The sequence below is a fragment of the Motacilla alba genome, chromosome 1A (genome assembly GCF_015832195.1).
Source record: "Motacilla alba alba isolate MOTALB_02 chromosome 1A, Motacilla_alba_V1.0_pri, whole genome shotgun sequence".
Lineage (NCBI taxonomy): Eukaryota > Metazoa > Chordata > Aves > Passeriformes > Motacillidae > Motacilla > Motacilla alba.
In genome coordinates this window covers 11,092,500-11,106,224 of record NC_052031.1, presented here as the reverse complement: position 1 = coordinate 11,106,224, position 13,725 = coordinate 11,092,500, and positions in this window count along the sequence as shown.

Sequence of the window (13,725 nt, the reverse complement as noted above, 5' to 3'; positions counted from 1 at the left end):
GGGCAGGGCCCAGGTGATGCCTCCTCAGTTTCACTGGTGAAGGGGAAACACATGAGAAGGAGCAGATGGTCCTGCAATCAATACCCAGTTGTGCAACTGGTGTGATCAAAAGGGATTTGGCTTTTAAAAACACAGGGTCTTTTGTGAGGATTGAGGACTGTTAGGGGGAGATGGGGTCCACTTACAAAACCAGACAAGCGGGTGTTTGGTTACATGATGACCCACCTGGTGAGGTATGCTTTAACCTAGAAATCATGAAGGTTGGAAATAACAATCCATGGGAGACAGCACTGAACTGGGTGGAAAGCAAAGGGGGAGGGTGGCAGGGACAAGAGATGCCTCAGAATCAATTGGAAAGGTAAAGAGGCATCAACTTTAAGAGTATATAAAGACCTACAACCTGTGGAGGATGCAGGAGAAAGCAGAGCTCCGCATGGAGTCACTAAAATATTGGAATAACTGGGACAGGGTGGAACAGCTTGCACAGCTGGAGGGAGCAACCAGATGGAGCAAACCCTTTAGAAAAGGTGGGCAGGGAAGACAAGGAGAAGGGGTTGCCCACTGTGTGAAGGTGCAGCTTGAATTTATGGAGGTGTTCTAAGGGATGAATGCCCAGCTGGTGGAGAGCCTAATGCCCAGCTGGTGGAGAGCCTGTGGGTCAGGAACAGGGAAGAGGCTGGGAAGGCAGACACTGTGATGGGTTGTTGATACAGACCCTGTGGTTATGGTGAAGAAATGCACAGAGATTTCTTTAAACTTAAGGGTATTTCTGGTCACACACCCTCGTTCTCATGGGGAACTCGACCCAAGATCTGCTGGATGGGGGGCTGTGGAACACAACCAGTCGGGGGTTTCTGAGCATTCTCGGGGTAACTTCTCAATACAGGTAGTGGACAGGGCTGACCAGATCTCCACAGGCATCTGCTCTTGGTCGAAGTGTTCAGGGAAGACCATCAAGCAGCAGCAGAGCTTTCACTGGGAGGTTGATTCAGTGTCCATTCTGGGAGGGTTCCAAGACCTGACTGGACAAAACCCTGAGCAACCCAGTCTGACCCTACAGCTAACCCTGCCTGGAGTAGGAGGTTACACTAGAGACTTCCTGAGGTCTCTTCCCACCTGAATTGTCCTATGATCCTATAATTTGATGAAAAACAACTTGCACAGATGGATCATTAAAGCCAGTTCACAAATATCCCAGTTCACTCAGCCAAACCAAATACTGTCTGTTTACCAAAGAGGTGAAGCTGGCAGAAATAAGGGTCATAGTTTCAGGTTTCTACACCATGACAACCTGGGTCAAAAGCACAGTAAAACAGTGAGTTATATCAGTCAATTGGCACATGATGACATAGGTACAAGGAGGAAACCATTGTTTAACAATTTACAGATGTCATGAAATAATTCATTTGAAGAAATATAGAGTAAACACCCTTACTGGAGACTACTAAAAATCTGCATTAGTCCTACCAAGGTTAAAACATCAATGAAATAAGTATTTTTGTATGAGGTCTGCTAGAAGTAAAGTCAGGTGTGACTTTGACTTTATTTATAAATGTAGTTCTTTAATTTTTGGGAGAGAGGAGATATAATAGAAGTTGAACAATAAATCCTTTCAAGATTCATATTTGCCACCATGAGTTAAAATAATTTTCTGAGGATCTTTTTTTGATATTTTACTTTGAAATATATTGAGTAATTGAAAGAAATTTTGTTCTGCTTGTGCCCATTCACACCCAGTTCTGAACTTTGTCTTCTTGCCCTCTGAATTTTGTCTTAACCCTTTGAATAAAGATTTTCCACTCGAGATGGATTTTTATGGGAATTCATAAGCAGTCATTTGCTTTCTCTTGGAAACCCTTGTCAGTCTGTCTGTAAAGGAATATTCACGAGGACTCCACAGTGTTAATGAACAAGAGGCAATTAGGAATGAGGACTGAATGTTTGTGTGTGTAGTAGATGGTGGTTGCTTTCCTGATGGCTCTGATACACTGAGTCCCCCTCTGCTGAGGCGCCCTCAGCCCCTCCAGCTGACGCAGCGCAACAGTGCACAGGCTGAGACTGCCACAGTGCTACAATCTCTACACAATTCTGATTTCTCTTCAGCTCATACAGTGGTGCCAATGACTGAGAAAATCTAGAAACAAGCTATTTTCTTGGGATGAAGAGTACATAATTTCCTTAGCACTTTAAGTCTTGGATGATTTTTCTTTCTATAAGGTGCTTTGTTTTAGCCAACACCACACTGTTCTTATGAAGGTGTAATTTCACCAGCAATAACGAGCTAGCCCTCTCCAGTAAGACAAGAGCCTTTGTAATAATAATTAAAAAAAAAAAAAGTCACTGGTATTCTGGCATATATTCAGAAGTTTAAATGGGGAAAAAAAAAAAAAAAAGTTTGGCAAAACACTTAGGAAGTGAGTTCCATGCAACCTCCCAAGAAGAAAACATCAAAATCAAACCACGTTAACTAATATAATGCACCATAATATACCTTCATTTCATTTCTCATTTTTGTTCTCTGGCTTATAGACAAACACAGCTGTTTCTGTGATGCTAAACAAAAGACAGCTTTGTTATAACTAAATACATCCCAGACGGGAGTGTCTCCTTGCAGTAAATCACACCCTTAGTGCATGGTTTTGAAGAGAGTTCTTTCAGAGATCCTGCTCATTCAGAAGGGTTTCTCTCTGGGCTGTAGAGCAGCAATCTGCCTCCATCCAAAATACCAGTGCACCTACAGCCTTTCTCCTGCAGCTCAAGTGTTAAAACACTGTGTTTGGTAGGGAATGTGGCTCAGCTATATTACAGAATGAAGTCTTCTATCTACACTGAAAATCTCAGCAGAGAGAAACTTTGGAAAATTCCATTTAACTAAAACCTTGAAAGAGCTAAAAGAATAATTATTTTAATTTTTAACAAAGTAACGTAAATCAGGAACATAAAGAAACTTTCCAAGCCAGGTAATACTTAAAGAAGTTGGCTAATTCATCCCAACAAGCTTTCAGTTTCTACTGAACACGTGGCTATTTTTTCTGTAAAATTACTATGTACCTTCTTGGAAGAATTGCCTGCCTGAACAATATACAGCTCACAGCACTGTAAGAAAATACAAGCTGGAGAAGCAAAAATATATATAAGACACAAAGAGAGAAACCACCACTAGGTGGCAAAATGGTGTTTTCAAAGCAATAACATCGGGCTCCAGGTTCATTGATGCGGTTTTTAGAAACTTGTGCCCAAACAGGGGTGGTTAGATATAAATAGTGCATCGTAATGTCGCAGTGTGTTTCATTTTGCTGGAAAACAACTTTGGGTTTGTAGCCTGACTTCACACTGATGCTGGTAGGGTTTCTCCTGCTGGGTAGCTAGTCTTTGGCAGAAGTCAGTAGTCAGTATCTGCTCCTATGCAAGCCTGATTTCCTGTTTCATTTCCATCTGACATACCAAGTTGGATGAGACAGCTAATCACTCACAGCATAGCATTGCAGACTGAAGGATTTTCTTACATTTCATCTTGTCTAGCCCACAATAGGATAGGAGCCACTCTGACCTTGTTAGATTTGTGCAAGTATGAAACAGGTGAGATGGAGAGAAGAGTCAGTTCCCATGTGAAGGTAAAGCCTAGGTAACATTTAAATATGCTGTGAAATATAATATAAAAAGTTTTGGTACTACCAGAGAGATAAAACAGATTTGCCGTGCCAGCTGAGATGGGATATCTGTGAGCTGCTGACCTGACCTCTGTGGGCTCTGAGCATCCATCAGCCCATGGAGACAGGCCTGCAATGTGCAAACAGTGCAAACACTGCACTGCAGGAAAGGGATGAAACCACTGCAGTTAATATCTAACCTCAAACGCAAATGAAAATAGGCATTGTGGGACATCCTTGAATACATATCCTTGTGTAAGGCCACAGGACTCACCGCTGGCTCTTACTCTTTTCTCTTGGCTTTTAGTAGCCATGGTGATGGAATAACTTTTTTCTCTGCAGCCTGTCGTCCAGCCAACACTAAATCTGTTCCCACCTCCTCCTTTACAGCGTGTCCTGTCCACTTCACACTTGTCTGTTCTCTTCTTCTCAGTCTGTATTAGTCTTGAACCACTCCTTTCTCTCTCCCACAAAATAAATTTGCCTGTATAAACCTGCCTTGGTTTCAGAGCACCTGGCTCCCCCCAAAAATACAGGATTTAATAGACCCCAAACTGCAGAGTAACTGCAAAGGGAAAAGTCTACTACAACTGTTGCAAATCAAACAGAGGCTAAGCACAGCTTGCTTTGCATCTGAGCCTTTTTTCATTCCCCAAGAAGTTAATATTTAAAGTAAACAGCATGATTTGAGTATGCTCCAGGATGGGACATTCCCTGGCTGTTGGTGAGCCAGCAATGTGCAGCAGCTGGGACCAACCCAGCCCAGTCTCAAAGGCAATTTCACTCTCAGACAGCAAAAACTCAACATCTTGTCTAAATTATTTCCATCCTGCTGTGCCCTGACAAATCAACACAGTGTGCTCCAGTGAGGAAATAAAATGAAGAGTGTGGTCCCAAAGGGCATCTCACAATAACACCCTCAGCTCTGCATTGCAGCCTTCACAGGGACTGCTGGTCAGCCTTGTGTACACTCACCCGGGGTCACAACCAACATGCAGTCCATGAAGTCATGAGATTAGGTTATTAATGGATGAACAGATGTAAATGCAAAAAAAAAACCAAAAACCCAGGAATATGAAATCAACATGAATTGGAAGGAAAATGGAAAAAAAATCAAACCTCTAAATGCTTCCCTATACTTACTGATTTAAATATGATATTGGAAGATCATAAATGTTCAAATCCTCACAAAGGTATCATAGTTATATGTTAGCTGAATTTTGTGCATTTGCTTTATACTATAAGTCTCTCGCAATGAACTTTTTAATTAATATTTGATTCTCTAATTATAGGCTTCAGAGGAAAATTCACTTTTTTATTTACAACAGAAAAAAAATGCTGTTTGGGAGGGGGAATGTCTGTTGGGCTGAGGCTATATGTTCACTTAATGACTAGCAGGTATGATATGTGATATGTGCCCATCTTAATTTGAACTAAAGCCTCATTCAGAGACCATTTTCATAGAATCAGAATGGTTTCTGTTAAAATGGACCTTAAAGACCATCTAATTCCAGACACCCTGCCATGGGCAGGGACACCTTCCACTAGACCAGGTTGCTCAGAGCTCCACCCAACCTCACCTTGAACACTTCCAGGGACGGGGCAGCTGCGGCTTTTCTGGGCAAAACATTCTGAACAAAATATTATTGGATCTAAAAGTAACACTCAACAGGGTTTTTTTTTGGGTTTTTTTACAAAAATTCAATACAAAAATTCCTGTATTTTGTGACTCCAAAGCTTAAATATACATTTGCACAGAAGAGAAACAAGAACCATGTTTGGTCTTATGAAAAAAAAAAAGTCAGAGGACAGGACCCAGATGAGTAACATTCAGCTTCTGTCTTAATAAATGCACATTATTTCTGCAGAAATACAATAATTATTATAGGGTTCCCTGTTCAATATACACCCAAAAGCCTTTCCAAGAAGATGAATGGAGGATCCATGATTGTGTCGGGTGGGTAAATAATTTTCATCAGATTTGCCACACTTGCCAGTATGTTCAGGCCAGTATGTTTCTGAGAAAACAACCCAAACATTGATAAACTCAACAAGCCCCAGGCAGGTCTGGTCCCTTCTAGGAACAAAGGGACTGGTGTTATTTGCAGAGTACTCACATTACAGAAAATCAAGGGAATGAGAGTGAAATAAAGACTTGCACTGGCAGATGCAGAGCTGAATCAGTCAATATTATTGTACATAATTCAGCTAAAAAGTCCCATTTGTAATCGACTGGAAAACTTTCTTAATTAGGACATGCTAATGGCAAGTCTGTTCTCTCTTGAGTGGGCATACTGAATAAAAACCTGTTTTCTAAAAATGCCGGGAACATAAAAATTTGAATGAAATAAAATACTGACCTTCCTAAAAATAATACTCATCACCATACAATTTGGCCTAATATTTTTTTGATTCCTGTAATCCCAATCAGGCCATATATTTACGAAGGCTGAAAATGCAGGTTTCATTCATCTGACCTGACATGGCCTGACCTCTTGTTGCCAGAAGAACATACGTGTGTTATACTGAAATTATGTTAATAACAAAGAACAGTGGCTGTGGTGCATTCTGGGCACTTCAGTGTCTCATGTAATGCACCATGATTATCACTAGGTGACTTTAGAAGTTGTCTGAGTTCTAGCCCTCTGTCAGAGCAGGTTTACAGGACCCAGGTCTGATTTAGCTGCAGTGGTCACCAGAGCCTCAGAGGTGAAAAGGTTCCAACCCTTTCTGCCAAAACTAGAGCTGTCAGGATGAGAGCTACCATAGGCAGGTTTTGTGAAAAAACAGAGCTGGTCAAACAGTAAGAAAGAATCCTGAAATCACAAATCCAGTATGTGGTGGAACAGAAGCCAGAAATAACTAGCTAACTGCAGCTTAAAAGCTTCCCCTTTAGGCTATGCTGCATTTTGTATGTGCCACAATGCATCCCGCTTTGGCACGGTAATGGACAACTTGGTTGCCCTTCAAACAGCAGATCAGTTAGTACAGACTTCCCATGTGTCTAAAGTGACTCACAATCTGAATTATCACAACAAATCATTTTAATAGATATACTCGTGTTCATAACTAAAGGCATATAGCTAATGTAACATTGTACATTACTTAAAATATTGCTCCTTAGTGTTTTATTAAACAGTTGAATGCTTTCAAAAATTGGAATGTCAGACTGTCTCGTATTGCACCATTTCATAGTTATTTTTAATTAAGCACTCTGACAGGAGTGAGTATTTACTTATTCAAAATAAGTCAAATTTATACTTAGACATAGCACAGGCTCAGCATTTCTTACAAAACTGATGGGAAACACAAGCTCTGGCAGCTGTTGGTTTGTCCAAGGTCACGAGCAGAACCTGCTGTTGATCCTGCCAGTTTACTGTAAACCCAACACACCTTTCAGGCCACACCTTGTTCACGTGGTTTCTGTGAGCATGACTGATCTGCAGCCTTTTCTAATGTGATGTTTGGATTCCTTGTCCCTGTGACTGAAGGGGAACATTACCAAGAGAATCAATGTTAACTCCGATATTTGGGATGAAAACTGTCAGAAGAATTTGGTCTGTTCACATGCTTCTGTATTAATTAGAATTGCTTTGGGCAAATGTTGTTTTAATAGGGCTTGACAAATGTGATTTGCTTGACAAAACTATTTAACATTTCACAAAATCACAGAATCACAGAAATTACTAGGTTGGAAAAGACCTTGGAGATTATCAAGTCCAACCTAACACCACCTTATCAACTAAACCATGGCACTGAGTGCCACATCCACTCTTTTTTTAAATACCTCCAGAGACAACAACTCCACCACCTCCCTGGGCTGCAGAGGAAGTCAGTGACCTGTAAGTATGCACATGAGAAAGGGAAGTCCAGCAGTCCTTAATATCCCTACTGTCAGTGACATTTCAAACTAGGTGCCTCTCACACATTTGGTACAAACACATAAATATGATAGAAACTTTAAAATAGTCACAGCCTGATACAATCAGGCTTCTTGAATGTATTTGATTGCCATGGTTTTCTTTTGGAGTTGATACACCCTGAACTCACAGACTCACATGTTCACATGCATTCATGCCAAACCCCAGAGCCTGGTTTGTGGTCACCCTGCAGCTGCAGTCTGCACATTGCCACCGTGCTGGTGCAGACCCAGAGGGCTCACACAGCCTCACGTGGGGAGTCTGGGGACTGGGTCATGCCTCCTGCTCCCAGCCCTGGCAGCTAATGCTGTTTTTAGAGATGGAAACACGGCACTGAGTCAGCCACTCCAGCTGTATGAACAATTTTCATGCTATTTCAGAGAAGCAGTGAGGTTCAACCAGCACTCCACTCATTTCTCTGAGATCTCCTTGTTGTCCCTGTAGGACCATGAGTTTGAACAATGCACCCACAACGAAATAAACACTGTGTACCTAATTTAAAAGATGTATATATATGAGCACCTAGTTGACAGAAAAAACACATTTTTTTAGGCTCTAAAGCCGAAACATTTCTTTGGGCATGCTGTCAAGATCATCTATTTGAAGTAGTCTCAGCCACTATTCAAAGCTACACAATATGCTGTTTGTTTACTGTGTGCTATAAATAAGAATGCACAAAAGAAGAAAAGATGCAATTGTGTTTCATCTTGGACAGTTAAATGGAGCAATTATTTCTGTTTTCAGATTTCTCTTTACACCTTCTAAATAATGGAATTATTTTTTTCAAAGCTTCCCATCAAAATACATAGTTTCAAAATCACAGTTGGCACAAATCAGTTTTGCTGTGCTTAGTGGAATTCTGTTTATTTGTGAAGTTGATCATTTGCTCACAGAGCTGTTGGGCCTAGACATATCCATAGCTCAACTCCATTAAAATATTGTCAAACATTACCATTACATATAAAAAATACATTTATGCATTAATTAATTAAATAATAATGATCAAAATTAATTAAAATTATTGATAAAGAAAAATTAACAATAAAACTAATTAACTTTGAGGATCTTTTTTTCAGTGGAAACGTAAGAGTTTTAACATACCACGTGATGTCTCCACTTTTGGGGTATGTAGTATGGCACTTTGTAACAACGCTTCATTGCACTACAAACTCATTTACAATACTTTACTACAATGGTATGTGGATCTATTGTTTTAGTACTTCTATTGTTTTTCTTGTTACCTTCTATGCTGCCCTATATTTCAGCTTCCTTCACTGAAATACTTCTTCAACTAATTTCCCTGCCATTCAGGTTAGGTGGAATTCCTGTGTTCAAGCTTTAACATCTGAAAAGTGTCACAATCTAGGTTAGTCATACAGGTTTCCTTTGTAATCACTGTAAAGGGTCTGATAAATCTGAGGAGTGACTCATCTAATCCCCAAATGATTGAACACAATAGGAGACAAAATGTCTTTCAGAAGTGTCTCTTCCACGTTGCTTATATCCAGGCAACACTCTCTAGACAAATAGCTTGGATTAGATACATCATTTCTAGACAGTTAAAATGAGAAGAAAAAAAAAATGTCTTCACCCATTAGTCATAGGAGGGGAGTTTGGAGATACCTTTAACCACTATGGCAGCACAGATGTCAGCTTGCACTGTGAACCCACCTGAGCCAACAAGAAGGTAAACCTGTGGCCAGCTCCAGGGTGCTCTCTCTGTGCTCCTACAGGTACCAAGCACAGGGCAAGTAACAGGCCATGTGCTGCTGCAATGTCTGTAGTGCCAGCCAAGTGTAGAGGTGAGAGAGATGGAAAGTGTAGGCTGAGATAGACAGGTCAGAGAACAGTAGGAATACTACTGCACATCAGTGTTCACTGAACTGAGCACATCTAGCTTTCATTGTCCTGGAAGAATTTGAGGATTCTTTTTATTTCTCTGTGTATAAAATTCTACAAAGCATGTTCACATCCACTACATACCAACACATTGTAAAAGACATTTTGAGTAGTATAGCTCCTCCTGATACCTTTTGCATTAAAATGAAGATGTGCTAGCAGTATGAGTCCAGGCTCCCCTCCTATTTCCTCCTTCAACCCCACACACCCACTTCCTCACTTCCACCAATTATGACAGCAAACGAAGCAAAGGGCTCATGACTTTCCCTGGTTAGCAGCACTCGTTGGATCCAGTCGTCTCAGCCTATTACTGCCCTGCAGACAGTACACTTTCTTTGCAGCAGATTACTGCATCTGCAATAGGAGGAGCAAAAGTCAGTGTATATCAGCTTCTCAACTGCTACAGGTCACTGCCAGCCACGTTTGATTAGAAGAATACTGGGTGATGATAGGGAGAAAAATGAGCTGAGCACAATCTTCTAACCATAGTTCTGTCAGATATATTTGCAAATTATTAAGATTTGTATTATTTCACAAAGGAGTAATGAGAAACTCAAATGAACTCTGAGAACTCAGTCTTTGTGCTAATAAAAAGTGCAAAGCTAATTTCTTACAAATAACACCAAAAATTAACAAAGTTGTCATCCTGATTAGTTACAGTTTGGGGGGATAACTGGGACAGAAGAGATGTGGAGAATTGTAGGCTATAGGAAAAAAACAACAACTCTTCAACCTTTCCATCCTTCTCTTCCTGCCTACAAAATGACCCTTCTCCTGTCCCGAGGCATGAGATGTGGCCAATGAAAGACTCAGAACCAGGCTATGAATCTGAGGAAAGGCAACATAAAGCTGCAAAAGATAATGATTAAAACCCATCTGATTGAAAGAGGGAAAAGTCACTGAAGGAAAAATATTTATCATCTGGCGGTACAATGAAAAATGTGAAACCAGACCAGGTACCCAGAAAGTCAACTGGAAGGTTAACAACTCTGCAGTCAGAGTTTTCCTTTCCCACCATTAAAATACTTCTGTTGATCAACAGTAAATAATACACTGCAGGCAGGAGCTCTATACAGTGCAGAAATAAAGAAACAAAAAACAGATTATGCTTTTGTTATATTAAATTCTAATTGACAGAAGAACAATGTCAGGCATTTCTCCAGTATTTCATAATTAATTGAGAAGCAGAACTAATGAGGTTTTCTGGAATCAATAGCAGCAGCCAAAAGCACCAGCCCCTTTTGGGCATGTTTTTCACACTAACCATGGTAACAGTGTTAAGTGTTTCCGTTAATGTGACTCTATGTCACCTGCCGTACTATGCATTATTTAATGACCTTTCTCCGATATATAATGGCTTTTTAAGATTAGCAGGTGATTTGTAAGATTGTTTGATTGTATCCCTTGGAGTCAGCTGTCATACCAGCCCAGCTTTATGCTGGTTTTAAGAGCACAGGAAGAAATGATCTGGCTAAATAGAGAGAGCAAGTGTTCACACAATGCCCAGACTGAAAACCCAAAGGGATTTCATAGTAATCTGACGTTCAGAAAATGTAATAATATAAATGATCCATTCAAAGGCATGGAAACAGCTGTAGAGTTTAGCAAAAGGTCCTATGATTCTCTGCTAGCTTCTCATTTTGAACACTGGATCAATCCCTCATGTTTTTCCCAGGTTGATTCAATGGCTTTATCAGCTTTTAGTGACAGCATTTGATTTCTACATCCTTTTCAAATTTCCAATACAAAATCAGAAGCTTTTTGTCAGACTTGGTTGTCATCCCTCGTTCCTTCTTTTCAGCTGTGACTGTTTATTTATTGAATTTATTCCACCTACCCTCCAGCTATTAGCTATATATTGTCTCCATAGCAATCCCTCTCTTCTCCTCAGCACAAAAGCAAAAGAAGAGGCCTGGTAATTGTGATTTGAGATGCAAGGTGTTATTTTAATGCTTTCAGCAGTGCAAACAGCAGGGAATATGGCAGTTCTGACACTTTTGGACATCATCACTGTGGGCATTATTTTTTCCATATTCATGTTTCATCAACCATTTGCAAATTCTCATTTATCTTTAACTGACTGAATTTAACATTGACTTTGCTCACATTTTATAATCAATATAAATTTAATGATACTGTGTTTTCATCAGGCTGCTTTCCTCATGAAATTTTACATTTACACTATATGTCTTAAGAGGCCTTTACAGATTTTCCTTCCTATGGTGTGGGGAGAAATCACTTAGGTAAATTCTCTAGATAACAGGTGAATAAGGACTCTTTCTCCTGCAAGCCTTTGCCATATCTTTTCTAATTTTTCCTGTTTTTTTTTTTACAACAAACCACTTTTGTGAGTATCAACAAAGTTCACTTTCTCTCCACAGCTGAAAACAGTTAGTATACATCTATTTCCTTGAATCCTTTAAAACTCATCCTATTCTTGTGAGAAAAAAAATACATTTTTGTATGAGTATGTTAAGAACATCATCCAAGGGATTGGATGTTCTGGTTCTGCTTCATCCAAGGTTCTGCTTCCATGTCGAAATAGTCTTTGTGTATTAACATAAATGGCAACCTATATTTAGAATTTACTACAAAGAACTGAGTAATGTACACATTTACCATTGATTGCAATGCTGCTAGACAGGAGCTGGAACAGAAAAATGACATTTCTGTCACCAGGTGTTTTGTATTTTGTATTACTACTTATAGATTGAATTAAGTGTGAATGGTTCTTTGGATCACAATGGGCTTTAAACTCTGCTTTGGTTAGTTTCCTGTCTAGCATGAGCCTTGACTAAACTTTATATAACAACACTACACTAGGGGTGGACCATTTTACTTATAATAACATGCAGTGGAGCAGCAAAGTCAAAAAGGGCTGGCAGAAAATTGATAAAAAAGTTAGCTACATTTAATATGGGAAAATCAAGCTGAGCCCCCATAGAGGTTAGTGAAGTATAACATTCTCAACTGTGAAGAACCACAGGGAAAATTTAAATGGAGTTTAATGACCCAAAGTGAGTTCAGGCAGCATTGTAATATCTGCTTCTGAGAAACACAGCAAAGGGTACTGTGTTATTAAACACTACACTTATACAGATTAATTCATCCAAGTGAAATGAAAAGGATTAAATATTTATAAGTCTGTACTTTTGCTTTGACTGGAAGTGGATGATGGCCACTATTAAATACTCTGTGCAGCAAGAGCATTATCAGAAGTCCTTTGCAATTCTCTTACTTGTAAGTTCATTGGGATCAAGACAGAAGTCTAAATAAGATTTTCATATCCTTTCTGTTGTAAAGCACTATAGTCCCCTTAATCTTGTTCCCATGCCCTTTGTAAATATCTCTTTTAGGCTTTTTTGTAGGCCCCTTTAGCTACTGAAAGACTGCAAAAAGGTCTCCAGAGACCTCTCTTCTCCAGTCTCAATGACCCAAACTCTCTCAGCCTGCCTCCATGGGAAAGGTGGTCCAGCCCTCTGAGCACCTTTGTGTCCTACTCCAGGCTTGCTCCAGCAGGTCCATGTCCTTTGTATATGGAGACCCCAGGCCCGGATGCAGGTGTAAGACCCCAGGTGGGGTCTTATAAGAACAGAGCAAAGGGGCAGAATCCCCCCTCTCCCTGCTGCCCACTCTGCTTTGGATGCAGCGCAGGACACAACTGGCTTTCGGGGCTCCAAAAGCACATTGCTGGGTCATGTCAGGCATGTCATGACCTCATCAACACCTTCTCCTCAGGACTGCTCTCAATCTATTTCTTACCCAGCCTGAATTTGTGCTTGTTATTGACCTGACTCCACAGTGAAATGCAGAGATGATGCACTGCTCCAAAACAAAAACAGCCTCAATACATTAATTTGTATCAAATTCAGGACAATTACATTGCTAAGAAGAACTGATTGACAACTCAAGCTACGAAAACATTTTGTATTAAACAAAACTTCTTCAATGTTCAGTGTTGTTCTGAACCAAATTTGATTTTCACTTTCCTTACATTCAGTCTTTTGTATACTTGTTCCAGATTGACAGCACACTTCTTGCCAAAAAGCAGTAGCAATCCAAACTAGCTAACCTTGAAGCAGAAGACTGCATGACAAGGAGTAAAGGCCTTTTTTTTTATGATTTAACATAAAAACCCCACTTCTTGATAAAATTCACCACTCTAATCCAGTTTATACATATTAAAATCAGAAACCTAAAGGCAGATATGGAAATCTTGTTTTCACTGCAACCTATAATTCACTTCTTCACTACTA